This window comes from Corvus cornix, chromosome Z, assembly GCF_000738735.6.
Source record: "Corvus cornix cornix isolate S_Up_H32 chromosome Z, ASM73873v5, whole genome shotgun sequence".
Classification (NCBI taxonomy): domain Eukaryota; kingdom Metazoa; phylum Chordata; class Aves; order Passeriformes; family Corvidae; genus Corvus; species Corvus cornix.
Genome location: NC_046357.1, coordinates 5,543,132 through 5,557,876, shown reverse-complemented (window position 1 = coordinate 5,557,876; position 14,745 = coordinate 5,543,132). Strand labels below are relative to the sequence as shown.

The following is a 14,745-nucleotide window of genomic DNA, read 5'->3' as shown; positions in this document are numbered from 1 at the left end:
AGCTGTGATCTGAAAATTTCATTGTCCCTTCTCCAGGCAGACCAGATGGCATGCCATGTATTATCTCTCTTCCTCTAACACAAAGACTTCTTTTATAGCAAGTGTAAATATGAGTACTTACTATTAATTTTCCCACCTGTTTGTTTTCCAGTCTCCTAGATCTGTTATGTTTGGCACTCTTTGTCTCCTGGCAAAAAGTAACTAGGCTTCATACTAGTTAAAAAGAAAAAAGTTACTGTAAAATGAAGCAAGAAAATATTTAAAAGCTATGGAGTTCTTAAATAGATTCATTATGAAATATGATTCTTCCGTAATTTTTATCTAGAAGTTTTACAAACCATCGACAGCTCTGATAGAAATTTGGTAGAAAGAAGGGGTTGCAGTATTATGTGTTGAGAGCTACTGAGAAGTCATCTGCATGATGAAAGGAATGATAGATATGCTGAATGTCTCACTTGTCAGGATGAGACATAGATTTTCCTGTTATTTGTATTTTTAATGTCATAAGCCCAGTTGCTGCTCTGCTGTTCCTCCTTTTTTTCATTACTCCCATCTCACAGCTCATAATTAATTTTGATCAGCCCTGGCTTCAATTTTGGTAGTAATTAAAAAACTACAGCTTGCTTCTGAGTGTGAGAAAAGTTAAAGATAACTGGCAATTACCAATGCTGCAAAAAAGCAGGCATGGCTATGTGCAGATATCTGTGTCTTTCTGAAAGTTAGGGCAGGAGAGAGCATGAGCTTTTAAGTCCTTTTGAGGCTTAAAGTGCTCTTCTCTGTGATAAATGTGCCTCTCTAAGCAGTAGTGCCATTTCATATATATGCACACAGGTCATATCTGAGTTCAAATCACATCACAAGACTTGATCTAGAAACTGCACTGCAGTCAGAACAATGAACCTACAAGTATCTTTTAGATTTGGATAAAGGACTTCCGTTTAAAATGTGTGTTGGGATGATTTTTTATATTAAAAGGCATTTTTTCAGCCTAAAATATGACTGACATTTCTCCTTTTTAACTACAGGTACAGATGAATAATAGTTGTATCTCTAGATGACGTATCTAAGTCAGCATAAATCTATTCAGCTGTGAAAAATTCTATAGCCAATGTGACTATTACCATTTTACATTAAAAAGATCAGTATCCATAATTTTATCTAAATCTATTAGCACCTATATATGTAATATGTAGCCAAGAATTCAGAGAGAGTGGATTTGTGCTGAAAGTCGGTCTGCTAGCAAAACCAGCAAATCAAACATGCTTTGACTCAGCAGTTCTCCTATGGAACTCTCCCCAGGGTTTGAAGCTGCTTTTGCTAAGAGGCTTTTTCTTTCAGAAGTGCAGCTAATGCTGCGAGATGTGTGCCTTGAAATAGCTTGATGCGCATTGGTCATGCCACCCTAAAGGATGAAGATTTGGGGAATATTTATTTATTTCCTTTAACTAGGAATCAGTTGTAGGGCATCATTTTCTGCTTGCCTGAGTTCTAAATTAGAAAAAGAGTATAACCAAATAACCAAAACTTTCCATTTAGCTGAATTCTTAAGATAGCATCCACATGTTTCAAGAAACTGGCCTAGTGGGATCTATTTTCTTTAGAAATTCCTTCTAATTAAATCTGAAGGGGAAATAGGTAAATGTTAAGAGTGGCTCGATGCCACTTCAATGTGTATTTTTTAGTTTAGCTGTAATGTCACAGTGCTTGCATTAATTCCTGTTTTATCCTACCACCTGTAGCATCTATATTTGTTAGCATTTTCCTTCTATACATTTCACTAGGACATATTATGCCTTTTCATCTTTGTGTTTCAGTCCACATAAGTTTCAGCCTTTATGGCAGTGGTCCCTTATAGTAGAAAGGAGAGGGTGTAGGCTTTGTACTGTCTTTGCAAGTGGTATCAACTCAATATGCTGAGTTCTATAGAAGTTCCAGGGAAATTAATGCCTCTGAGTTGAAGTTAAACCTGTTTTTATGAATACTTTTCTGGACATCTAATGACTGAATGGGAACGAATTGAAATATCCTTATATTCAGCATGTTTCTAATGCAATATCTTCACCTAGGTCAGAAACAGCAGGTATCTAAAACATGATCTAGAAGGCTGAAGTTTTGTGTTCCAGGCTGAAATCCTAGTGTGACACTTCTCTGGGTCTGAAGGCTGAATGGGGATAGGGCACATGGTATACAGCTTTTTACACTCACTTTAAGTTGCTCCTCTGCACCTGAAAACGTTGTCCCAACTGCAGATGTTTGTCCAGCAATATCTTTATCACTGTCAGGTGACTGCTGAAGACACTGCTGTGGAAGGCTTCCTTGTGCATGAATTAAAAATTTGAGAATTCCACATTGCTGAAGTCTCAGATTTAGGGTTGCTTCATCAGGAAACACATAAGGTTGAAGGGGTCTAAGGCTTTTAGCTGTTGAAGTGTTTAGATGATCTGTGTTGTGTAAACCTGTCAAGGGCTAAAAAAGCAGTTCTTCCTGCATTTTTGGCTGAGGTCTACGGGAGCAGGGAGGACAGTATGCTATGAAACACATTGATTACCCTCACCCTTTAAAAAAATAGAGCATTTGTAAAAAATTACATGATGGATGTTTTTTAATGTCCCTGTTGGAATGATTATAGTTACATGTCTTCTTAAAGAATTCAGAGGGTCTTCCATGAAAGACACTTCCTTTCCTTTTCTTTTTTGCTTTTTTCTAAGGTGTCATTTTAACTGCCCTCTTCTCCCCCCACCACAGTCTGCTCAAGATCATCATCTTTGAGAAGAAATCAGCTGTCAGAAGATCCTGTCTATTTCATGAGGTGACAGAGCCTCAGTTCACAGCAGACAGTTTGTGATTTTAAGAACTCTATCACACTCTGTTTACTTCTGTATACAGACAGAAATTATTTGCAGAATTTAGTACCAACCAATGTACTCAGAACAGCATGAAAACTATTTTAATTTCAAATTAAAGACTGAATTAAATACTGATTGTACATTCTTCATCTGTGCCTATAACACATGGGAGGTAGTTACTGGGAAGTGGGTTTAGGGAAAGAGAATAGGAATGAAACACCACCCAGCAGATAAGACCAGAGCATCCTGAGCTGTAACACAACCGGGGGCTTGTCAGCACAAGCCCCGGCGAGCCCTCGGGCAGAGGGGACGCAGCGTTGGCCTCCACAGCATCCTCGCTGCACGGCTCAGTGGAATCGGCGTGGGATGGGTGCGTGCCTGGCTCCTCCTCAGAGGAAGCACATTGTCGGGCAGCCGATGATCAGGCTCGCGTTGGCCCGGAGGCAAAGAAGGCGGGAGGGGCTTCTGGTGTGAGTTTCCAACAGGTTTATTTGCAGGAGGGACCAGGGACCAGCAAAAGCCCCGAGGAGACGCGGGCTAGCCCCCTTTATGGGGGGGGTGGAGTAAGGCAGGGAAAGGGAAAACAACCAATGGGGTAAAAGCAGAGGGGAGGATACAATTTTTCAGAACAGGGAGGCAGGAGTCATAACAGGGAACCAATTAATAACTACAAAAGGGAGAACTTTCTGGAACAGGGGGAGGTAATTTAGGATTGGGAGCCACCCAGGGGCAGGTAACCTAGACCTCAGTGATCTCTTCTGGTGACTGACATTTGATGGTTTGAGCCACCCCGACAGAGCTGTGCAATATCACTTTGGACATTACTAAAAATATAGGGAAGAGGTGTTCTTGTGACATACATGTCTTGATTCAATTATTCAGGGTATCATTTTAGATGGTTTTAAAGCAGAACCTTAAAAAGTGTCCATGCTACTATCAATTCAAGATAATACTGAGAATTAAGGCATGAAAAACATTAAATTCTTCAACATGGCGTTTGAGTACTGGATTTACTAGATATGTCAGTAGTAGTTGTCCTTCTGCAACAACATAGTGGAAAAAATTCTTCCATTTCTTTGAACTTTTTCTGTCCATTCAACACCTTAACTGAACTAAAAGTTGGCAGCTACAGCTACAGTGCACTAGAAACTGGGGGGTTTATGTATTCTGTTATGTCTTATAATGGGAGATACGATGTCATTTTTTAATTGTCATTGAGGGAAAAGAAAAATCCAAACTGGAAATGACATTAGCATGTTATGGGTAAATGTAAGAAGTCCTCAAAGCAACCTAAGCCATTAAGTTAATGTCAGCACTGCTGGACACATTTCTAAAGGACGTATGTTCATACCTTTCTTTCACATCTAAAATTTCAGTCTAATATTCATGCATAACACAAGTTTGATCTATAGACAGGCTATTTTTTTTTTGTCTCTCAATACTGAACCTAGTTCTATCATTTAAGAAAAATCCATTATTTGCTGTATACCAGGGAACAAATCTGGAAAGTGCCCTTGGGCAAATTTAGCCCCCATGTCTCTTTGCCAAGGCACATGACCTGCCATGCAGTGCAGCTGATGGGGTCCTGTGGCACGGAGGACAGACACGTGCCGTGTGTGTCAGCGCCCACGTGCGTCCTCGGGAGCCCTGTCCCCAGGGACAGAGCCCGGACACAGCGGCACTGTGCCCACTGGTGACCTATGCGCAAGCTGAGTGTCTGCCATGGGGCTGGCAGCAACCTCAGCACAGACACACAGCTGAGAGACAGCTGGAAAAACACTCCAATGGACCAGGCTGGTGTTAAATGCACATATAACTTATGCTGTATTATATTATAAACACACGCACACACATACATATATATAAGATAACTTGTGCTAGATATCAACACATATTTAAGCAGGTTCCCTTGGGTTGCTTTTGACATATTCATAGTTTTCAGCCACTGAGCAGTGAGGAGTTACGTGCTGGTGGATAGTCATTCTCCTACTTAAAGCAAAAGATACACAATTTATATTCTGTGATAAAAAAGAGTGAAATTTATCACAGTATGATATTATGCTTTCATTTCTTTCTAAGTCTTTCATCTGCACCATGGATGAGGGGAAAGAGAAATAGTGTTATTTATGGACTTAAATATAAGAAAAAAATGCATTTTGCAATTTGAAGTATTGATAGGATTTGAAATTACATGAAATTTACCATTTTCTCTTTAATGCTTACTATTGGAAATGTACTTTTTAATGCACAAAATAGCTCTGAAATTCTTTTAACTTTTTATCTTCACTCTTTATTACTATAAGAAGGACAGAAACCAGTGGCAAAATAGGTATTTTTTCTAAAAAAGAAATCTTTTAATTTAAAAATTTTATGGAAACATTTGTGAAAAATTATTCTTGGTGGAAGAAATATGTTTTAAAACTGTGTATTCGAGGCCAGTTTGCTTAGCCATTTTTCACCCATAGTTTGCTTCATAATTCCTGTTGTAGGAAATTGCACACATGAAACAGTTCTCTGAGATGATGTCTTATCTTTTCCCTCAAAAATCTGTCATCAAACTTTGTCTCACAAATGCTAAATTGGTGCTAGCTCAAACTGCCTACATGCTTTCCCGTGTTAAGACCCACTCCAATGTCTTCCACAATGTTTCTCCCAACATATCCAAAAAAGGTGTCCCCATTTAGCCTCCATGTCTCAAATTTCAAATTAAAGGGCAGGGCATAGACCTGGATATTTGAGGAATAGTATATACTGCAATTGAGTTCTCCTAAAAAAGAAAAGAAACCTGTATGTAGTATGGAAAGGAGAGAAAATGTTACAAATAGATCGTTTAGGTTTTTTACAGGTCTATAATTTTCAGAAGATCACACATGATAGAATAACAAAAAATATTCGGTGTTATCCAAAGTATTTCATAAAGTCACAGAATCATAGAATATGTTGAGTTGGAAGAGACCAGTCGGGATTATCAGATCCAACTCCTGGCCCTGTGCAGGACACCCCAAGAGTAACATCCTGTGCCTGAGAGCATTGTCCAAACACTTATTAAATTCTATCAGGATTGGTGCTGTGACCACTTCCCCTGGGAGTCTGTCCCAGTGCCCAACCACCCTCTGGGTGGCTAACCTTTTCCTGATAAAGTAAACTTCCCCTGAGTAAGTTTCATGATTTTTCCTCGGGTCTTGCCACTGGTGACAGCAGTGAAGTGATCAGTGCCTGCCCCTCCACTTCCCCTCACGAGGATGTTGAAGACCACAGTGAGGTCTCTCCTCAGTCTTCTCTAGGCTGAACAGACCAAGTGACCTCAGCTGCTCCTCATATGGCTTCACTTCCAGACTTTCACCATCCTCTTATCCGTGCTCTGGATGTTTTCTAATAGCTTGATATCTTTCTTATATTGTGGCCCTGAGGACTCTGCCCGAGTGCAGAGCAGAGGGGACAATCCCCTCCCTTGCCCAGCTGGTGATGCTGTGCCTGATGCCCCCAGGACACAGCTGACCCTCCTGGCTGCCTGACTCTAAGTTTTGTACATGCCATAAAATATTACCCTCTCTTATCACTGACGTGGCCAATGCATGGCTTTAGGACAGCTCTTCATGAAAAAAGACAAACATATACCTGTTTTTCTAAAGGCTTTTCTTGATAGCATTTAATCTTAGGATTAACCACCACACTAGCCTGAACTACATTGCTTTGATGAAGATACTTACATTTTTCTTCCTACTAAACCCTAAAGTTAAATATGCACATTACAAATAGGAATTTAGGCAAATCCTTATCAAAGTGGTTTGTGTCTAGAAAATAGTAAACCTTTGACTTAAAAGTACAAACTCCTGAGAAAATGTTTTTTTGTAGGTTTACTGTCCAAAAAATAATTAATTCATTATACAGTTAGTCAGGAAAGACAGATGTTAAGTTTTCATGGCATTTTTAATTCTTGCCTATCTTTATGTCTTTAAACCATAGAAAGAAATATGTTCGTGGAACAGAAATTTTTTGTATGTGGTTCTTGGTCCTATTATCTCTTACTCACACTTGCTCCTTTCATTCATTTTGTTGGGGGACTAAGGCTTCTGCAGAAGGTTTTACATCTCTCCTTTGAACTTCCTTCACTGTAGATGTGACATTTTCTTAGATTCTAGGCAGCCACCCAGTATCAAGGTGTCCATTCAGCTGTCCTCAGCTGCATCAAACCTTACTAATGCTGCCAGTGGGAAGTCTAATAAGAAAAAGGAATAAATACTGGCAGAGTTCCCTCAGGGTGCTTTGTGTCTTTCTTTTCCCTCTAATCTGAGCTTGGGCAGTACAGTCAGTAAGTCACTGACAGGAATCATGCACCCAGGTCCTACTCAGTCACCAACTGGTAAGTGCAGCTCCTCAGTGGAGGTAGTCTCAGGAACACGATTCAGGATTAAGTCACTTTCAACTTGCACTGGACCTAATTGGCTAAAATAACCCTTTATTTATCTGTGTCTGTATGTATCAGCTGACATGCTATTTGATTAGGACAGCTGTTGGCCATTACTAGACATGAGCTATTACCACCACATTGCAGCCTCCCTGTTAGCACCAGCTGCAGACTGGCAGCTACATCATGAGTGTGGCTGCACTTTCTCTACAGCTGCCACCCCTGCAGATAAGGGCTGCAGTTCTGGGGATCAATCTCTCGTGTTATTTCTGGTCTGTGGTAAGGAAGGTTGAATCCCTCCTTTCCTAAGACCTTTTTCCTCAGTCATAAACATGTGTCAGTATGTCTGATATGAAATGACGAGAATCTTTTATCTGGGAAAACATGACAAACTAGCGAATTATGTGTCACTCCTACCTACATCTGGCAAGAGCAGAGCCCTGGCTTAACTATCCCCATAAACTTGTTTTGTTGGACTGGAAATTTCACAGTGGAGATTGATTGTGCACCTGATGAGGCAGGGTAAATACTCGGCCATTCAGAGAACTGGTGTTCAATAAAGGAGGTGTCTTCCAATCTGTACGACATTCTGCTCTTCTTCAGATATTGTCACTGAGGTAGATAGAAGAAAACAAGATGATCAGATAAGTGTCTAAATGCTGCTGTGCTGAACATCTATCCATTAATTAGATTATGCTAAGGTACTCTTAATGAGATTTTCAGTTTTGTCTGTTTTTTACTACGATAATGCTTTTATTTTTCAAAAGGTTAAAGTGGAAAATACCTCTGACAGGCTAGTGGTGTGCTGCTGGAGTTAATCAGAAAGATAAACAAACTTAGGGATGGTAAAATATAACAGTATGCTAAAGAAGGTATATGAAAGACTGAGTCTAATATTTAGCAAGTCTGTCCATTTTATAGTTGCACATAGTCAATAGTAAAAAAAACCAAACCCTAGTATGTTATAATCAACTCATAATGTTTATTTTTGTTAGTAATAAAAGTCATACAATCTTGTGGCAATAATAGTTTTTATTGGCTGAGGATACACTCTTCTTATCTCCCTGTAACCGTGTTGACAGAGTTACACTGTCACTCAGCATTCCCAAATGAAAACTCTGCTGCCAGCCAACAACACGAGTCCAATCAGTGACTTAGTAATGTTCCTGAACAGTTTCCACTCTCAGCTGAACCTGCAGATTATTTACGTTTCTCAGGGCCCTAATATTCTGAATCCGTTACTCTTAACTTCAGAGGAATACTGTGATCCCTGTACCAGAGTCGAAGCTTGAGATTTGCTGATGGAGCTGTTCCTTTGGGGTTTCAATTTTGCAGAGATCTTTTGTTGATTGGGATACCTCAGTAGCATTAAAACTGCAGTTTTTTTCATGCAGCCTGGATGATTTTTGTTCAAAATGTCAAAAAAACCAGACTGTATGAGTTAGTAGCAAAGCAGTGTACAACTTTGTGGGCAATATGAAGTTTGAGTTCCCCTCCCTCATGAATGTTCTCACTTCTGCTCCCCTCTCCCCTCCTTTCCTCTGCACATGATTTCAAGATGTCCTGTTTCGAGTGTTAAGCCTTGGCTGTTGTGCCAGTATATTATCTATGTGAGGTACAGGCTGTACATGGGCGAGTACAACAAGTTTTATTGAAATTCATCCCTCTGATCAAAAAGTGCCATTAATGTTCTTGAAACATAAACTGCAAAGTGACACAGCAATGTAACCTGCTGGCAGTGGTTATTTTCAGAGCATACTCAGATGCAAGTTAGGTCTGACCTGCAAGTAAAGCAACCTTTAGGTTGTCTTTCATCAGAACATTGCAAGACCTTGACCATTAAACTAAGGCATTTGTAGTGAATGCTTAATAATGAAGGTTTTCAACCTTTAAGTAAATTTTTTTCCCCTATCCCATTTGTTGTACTGTGCTAACTAATCATAGAATTCTGTTAAGAAAATAAAGCTTTAATTGTAACTACAGTTTAGTACCATGATCATTGTGCCAAGGATCCCTAAAAGAACCTGTGTTTCCTCTTAGTGTCAGGCGACAGCATGTTAAAGACAAAGAAACATTTCTGATTTGGTAGATTTATGAATATAAAGTCATTATACAATACAGACAAAGAAGTGAAAAGATCTTTTTAATCCTAATTAGAGTTTGTGCTTCTATCTGCTGCTTGCTCATGTTTCCCACAATACAAGAGGCATTACAGTCTCCTTAAGTAGGACAGAAACACCTGCCTGTTTTTTGGGCCACAATTTTGGATGGTTATTAAATATGCTTTAGCAGAAAACATACTTAACAGCACTGAATTTCTCCAGACATTGTGAGATACACTTGCAGAACTGCCAATAAAAACTGCACTTTGAAGGTCACAGACTGGTGATAAAACTCCCCAGAGGGCCCAGAGGAGGGACTGTCTTTCAGCTTTAATCCTTCTCTGTGCTGACCACCAAGCAACTGAGGACTGCCTCAGTGGCTGAATATGTTGCAGTTGCCTTTGGCAAATAATGCAGCAGCTCGGAAACATGCGAGCAAGCTGAGATGTCCCAGGGAGAGTCTGGGATAACAGTGTTTCCGGTGCGTAAATTAAACTTGCTTTACCCACTTGGATACCACTGTGCAGTGCTCAGTTCTGCATACAAATTATTCCTGCAGAGTTATGCAGTTGTCCCTGAGATTAGACTCAGGATACATTGTGTCAGCAGTTTAGGAATGACCATCGCAAGGGGTCAGGCAGTGACAGCTCAGTGGTTACATGTATCAAGTCTTTAATTGCTTCGTCTTTGCTTCAGCTGGAGGTAGAGAGAGCTGTGGTTCTATTCTAACTTGGGGAGAGGGAAGTAGAAGGTGTTGGTCGGTGTGCAACTCTGGGAAATAGCAAGGAAAGTGTGGGAAAGCAGATGCTGCTGAGTAGCAGGTTAGTTTTAACTCTACCAAGGACAGTAGTGACTTTATCCTTTCTTCTTTCTTGATACCATTGGGATTTTAAAAAAATCGAACTAGAAGTTGATCCCCACATGAGAACACGAGAAAAGTTGTAGCTGTCCAATGTTCACAGCAGGGAAGGCTTTCCTAAGCTCTTCACTTCCCTCTGCTTGTAGCAAATATGTTCTGCCATAGGTTCACATCATGAGGAACTCCAAGGGGAAGAATAAATCAATGTGTTTTATCTTCAATTGCCTTCTCCCACTCATACAATACAACTCTATTTACACTGCTTTGTTCACAGCAAGTGCAAAGGAAGTGTTATACCAATTAAAAGGCAGTTTATAGGGAATGGCTCCCTTGAAAAACCATAATACTGACAAAATTTATTTCAGGCCCAGTTTGCAGACTAATCTGTATGACATCTTCAGTTTTTCTATATCTGCATGACATCGCTAGTCTTGTTTTTTAAAATGGGCCTTTTAGAGGTACACTAAGCAAGAAAACTAGCATCTGTCACATGAGGTGCTTGTTTTTTCCTATTGTTCCTGGAAGGAAAAACTCTGTAGCAAATCCATATTAACTGAACACGTAAAATTCTTACTTAGATATGTGTGTACAGTAGCACAGGCAAAGTGTACTAAAGAAAGTAAAAGCAGAGAAAAAACAACAAGTAAATTCTGTTTCAAAACAATTCTGAAGAAAGAACAAGACTCCAGCAGTTTCTTTTACTGGTCAGTGAGAGGAGCCTGTGTATTACAGCTCACTTGCTACAAGCAAGGAAGTAACTGAACTGACTGTTACAGCCTGTGGGAGAAAAGGAGAGAACAAAATATGAGCCAGGCAGAATGGACGGGAATGCAAACCCTCCTTTGATGTAATATTTAGCATTAGTCCTTTCAGTATAACAGAGCTGAGTGTTACAGCCTCTGGGAGAAAGGGAGAGAACAAAATATGAGCCAGCCAGAATGGACGCAGTGCAAACCTTCCTTTGATGTAATATTTAGTATCAGTCCTTTTGGTTTTGCTTGCTTGGAGAGATCAGCAAATACACCATTAAGACTCAATGATAAGAAACCTGGACCTGCAAAAAAAAAAAAAAAAAAAAAAAAAGAAAAGAAAAAGAAAAAGAAATTCATAGATTAAAATTGTATATTTAAGCTGTGGTAAAGTAGAGAGAAATAACAAGTGTCACCTCTGTATTATATTTTTAGACTCACAAATTGAAGTTAGCCATTTTAGCCTCTCTCCGTATTTAGTACAGCCTTTTTAATCTACATTTTTCTGAGCTTTCAAACTACAAATGCTCAATTCTTTGCATAGAAGTTAAAGTCATAATTCTAAGCAGATTTAAAGACATTTTCTTCATACATCAAGGAAAATCAACATTGGTAGTTCAGCTAAAATACAAATGCTTATCCAGTTTTTATAATCTCAGAGTTGTGTTGTCTATGCATATTTGAGTGAGTAGATTACGAAATATAGAGAAGTAACTAAGAATGATTAGGAAATGTTGCCTCTAGCAACTCATACAATATCTGTTAAGAGAGATTTATATTCTGAAAGTCATGGGTGTTTAAAATGACTTTCCAGTCTCCATGGAAACTCTTTACTGAGTTAGTTACTGCAGTCACAGCTTAGATATAGAAACAAAAGCAAGGGTACAATGGCTAGAGGGAAAGTCTGGGTTTATCTGAGGTTGTTAAAGGGCTTTTCATAGTGTCTACCATAGTAAACCAGTCTTCCAATCTGGTTGGCTATCAAAAAACCAAGAACTAATCTTTTTCTCACATTTAAGTTAAGGTTTTAAAGTTTAAATAGTTAATTAGGTGTCTTCAATTTTGCTTTCCCATAAGAGAGAACTCTCAGGGCTCATATTTTCAAAAGAGTTTGGGATACATTATAAGATGTTTTATGAGACTATCTAAAGTGTAAACTTTGAGCTAAAGCCGAATTTGTTTTATCTTTCCTGATAAAGTCATACAAGGAAAATCTATTCAGAGCTTAGAGCTGTCAGCTTTATTTGAAATGTCTCAGGAAGAAGAAGGGAACTGTGGAAGAAAGGGACAAAACTGTGGTTCTTGTTAAGATTACAAAAAGCGATGCTGATCTACTCAGCAAAGAGGGAGTGCAGACAGAGAAAGTGAATGGTCTGAGGCCCTGTTTCCTTTTTGGAGAAGATGGCAAAATCCCAAATGAACAGAAAGGAAGTTTTTAAAGAAGGCGTCTGAAAAAAGAAATCGGTTCTCTAAGTCAGCCAAGGAGAAGCAAAGATGTCTGTCCGGAGCGGTAGCTATGTTGAAGAGTAGATACATTTTTTGGTAGAGAAGAACTGGAATGCAATCAGACATCCTTCAGAGTTTTCCTCAAGCTATCTTCTGCAGCAGCCGAAGGGCAGAAACTCTTGCCGAGGACCACAGCACTGACAGTGGAGTGGGGAGCATAGATCTGTGGGAGATATTGCAGGGACCTGTGGGAAACAGAAAATGCCATTAATCAGAGGGGGTTGAGTGAGAGCTGTGGAATCAGGCAGTTTGAGCACCCACTGTGACTGGGATGAAGCAGGAGATCTCACATACTAAAATCACTGGGGAATGGTTGCTGGAAGCTTGTCTTTGTTTGTTATTTCTGTTATTGATCTCTATTTAACTCCCCTCATGCTGATTTCCCTCATAAGTCTCTACTGCATCACCTTAAAAATAATTTTTCACTGCTTTCTTAGTTCTTAGTTTTTCTCCTGAGTCTGGAACACCAGCATCTTCTTGAGATTCAACTTCCATAAATGGGAATCAACTTCATAAAGTAGAAGTATGTTTGTAAAATATATTTAAACAAATCTTGAAATTGTTCTGTTTTCACTTAGGGTCTGCCAGAGTCCACTCATGAAGACATATATTGCTGGAAAATTTCTGACACAGATTTTTTTCATTTCAATCTTATTTTTTATAATAAATTGCTGAAGTTGACTTTTCTGACTGCAAAGGTTATCTGGAAAACAATGCAACAAAAGACCAAACTCGGATGTTTCGATATTGATCTGGTGTATTCACACCACAAAGCAGAAGCTGATAATACAGTCGTTTCTCCACAAAATCTTTACTTGAGCACTAACAGCTAGTAGGCACTTTAAAAGTGCACTCGGCTCCAAAAAGCAGAGAACTGTGTTATCCCAGAAGTGCAGGGATGGCTTGGAAAAGCGCAGCTATCTCCACTTGTATAGGCAGCTCCCTGCTGTAAGAACATTTTCAGCTCTTCTCCCTGGGCAATAATAACCCACACTGCTCTAAAGGAAGAGTTTCAAGTACTACTGTTCATCCTATGAGTTACTGAAAGGTGATGAACACACAGGCTTGTGTTAGTGTCGTTTATATTTCCATGAGGTGAGCAAAGTAAGGACATCTGGACTCTGTCTTCTCTGGCCCATTGTCCTATACAGAGGAAGTGTTTTAAGTTTGCTTTTATGGCTTCCAGACTAAAGCTTCCTTATCTGGAACTACCTTATTCCCCAGGCACAGACAGACTTCTAGCTAGCTTCTGTCAGCCAGGAAGAAATGAGGTGGTGTTTTGAAGTGTAAAGTTGCACTATAGGTACATGTTGGGTGAAGATGTTACTGTAGCACCCCACAGATAGCATGGGTCCCTGTCACAGCTTTATTTCCTGCAGGTGATTTTTGCTTTTGTAAAGGCAAAAGTCTTCTGGTGCACAGAATTCTCACCAATATACAATATGTTGAAAGCAGTTCATAGATTTCTTTAGTAAAGACGTTGGAGAAAATGAATGAAAATTAAGCTTTACAAGCTGCAAGACCTGTCAAGGCAAATTAAAATGTAGACTCATTCTTGTTAGTAAAGTACTCAAATGATTACCTTATTCCATGATTTATACACATGTATAGTCTGTTTCTATGTTTACTATGTTTATTCACCTTTTTATTAGTCTAGCAAAGTCAACACTGGTCTCTTCTAGACTTGAACTGATTTGGAATAAAATCTTGATTTCAATTTTGCAAAAAAAGGATAATTTTCCAGCAGTAAAAGCCATAAGGAGGATTGGCATGAAAAAGTAACTGTTTTGATATTTGAATATATCTAAGCTTTTTTATTAGCGATTACTGATATTACTATTAACTAAAAACTCCCAAAAAATTGGCACTGCTTTCTTATGTGGTAATATTTCAACAGAAGAACAAACTCAGAACATTCTGCATGAGAATCCTGGGAAGGAAAGTGCTTAATAACAAAAGTGTTTGGATTCACTTTTCAGCATTATTAAGCCAATCATTCAACACAGATTTCATAACCTTCATTTTTTATTGTATTGTTTTTTGGAGTTTTTTGTTTATGCTGAAGGCATCATTGCACTTTACTAGGTTGACTTAATTGAAAACTATTGATTCATTACTCTGGTTGCTCTTCTTTTTATATTTTTTTCTTTTTCACAGTCATGGCCAGTTCCACACGTGTAAAAACCTGGTGTAGAGAGAGTTGAAGTCCTCCACACTGTTAAAAATCAGGTCTTAAATATGTTCTGCTTTTTCTTTTTCAGTTGTGTCTAAGGCC

The 14,745-nt window shown here is 39.1% G+C and overlaps 1 protein-coding gene and 1 long non-coding RNA gene across 2 annotated transcripts in view; one reads left to right on the top strand and one right to left on the bottom strand.

The window, feature by feature from the left end:
* The window catches only part of RAB3C (RAB3C, member RAS oncogene family), a 126,048-nt gene that overhangs the window by 62,857 nt on the left and 48,446 nt on the right, over positions 1 to 14,745 (top strand). The gene's annotated exons all lie outside the window — the stretch shown is intronic.
* The window catches only part of LOC109144084, a 39,395-nt gene continuing 32,918 nt past the window's right edge, over positions 8,269 to 14,745 (bottom strand). Inside the window, exon 2 of the long non-coding RNA XR_002044586.2 lies at positions 8,269 to 12,655. This is a non-coding gene — a long non-coding RNA (uncharacterized LOC109144084). The remainder of the gene's footprint in view (positions 12,656 to 14,745) is intronic.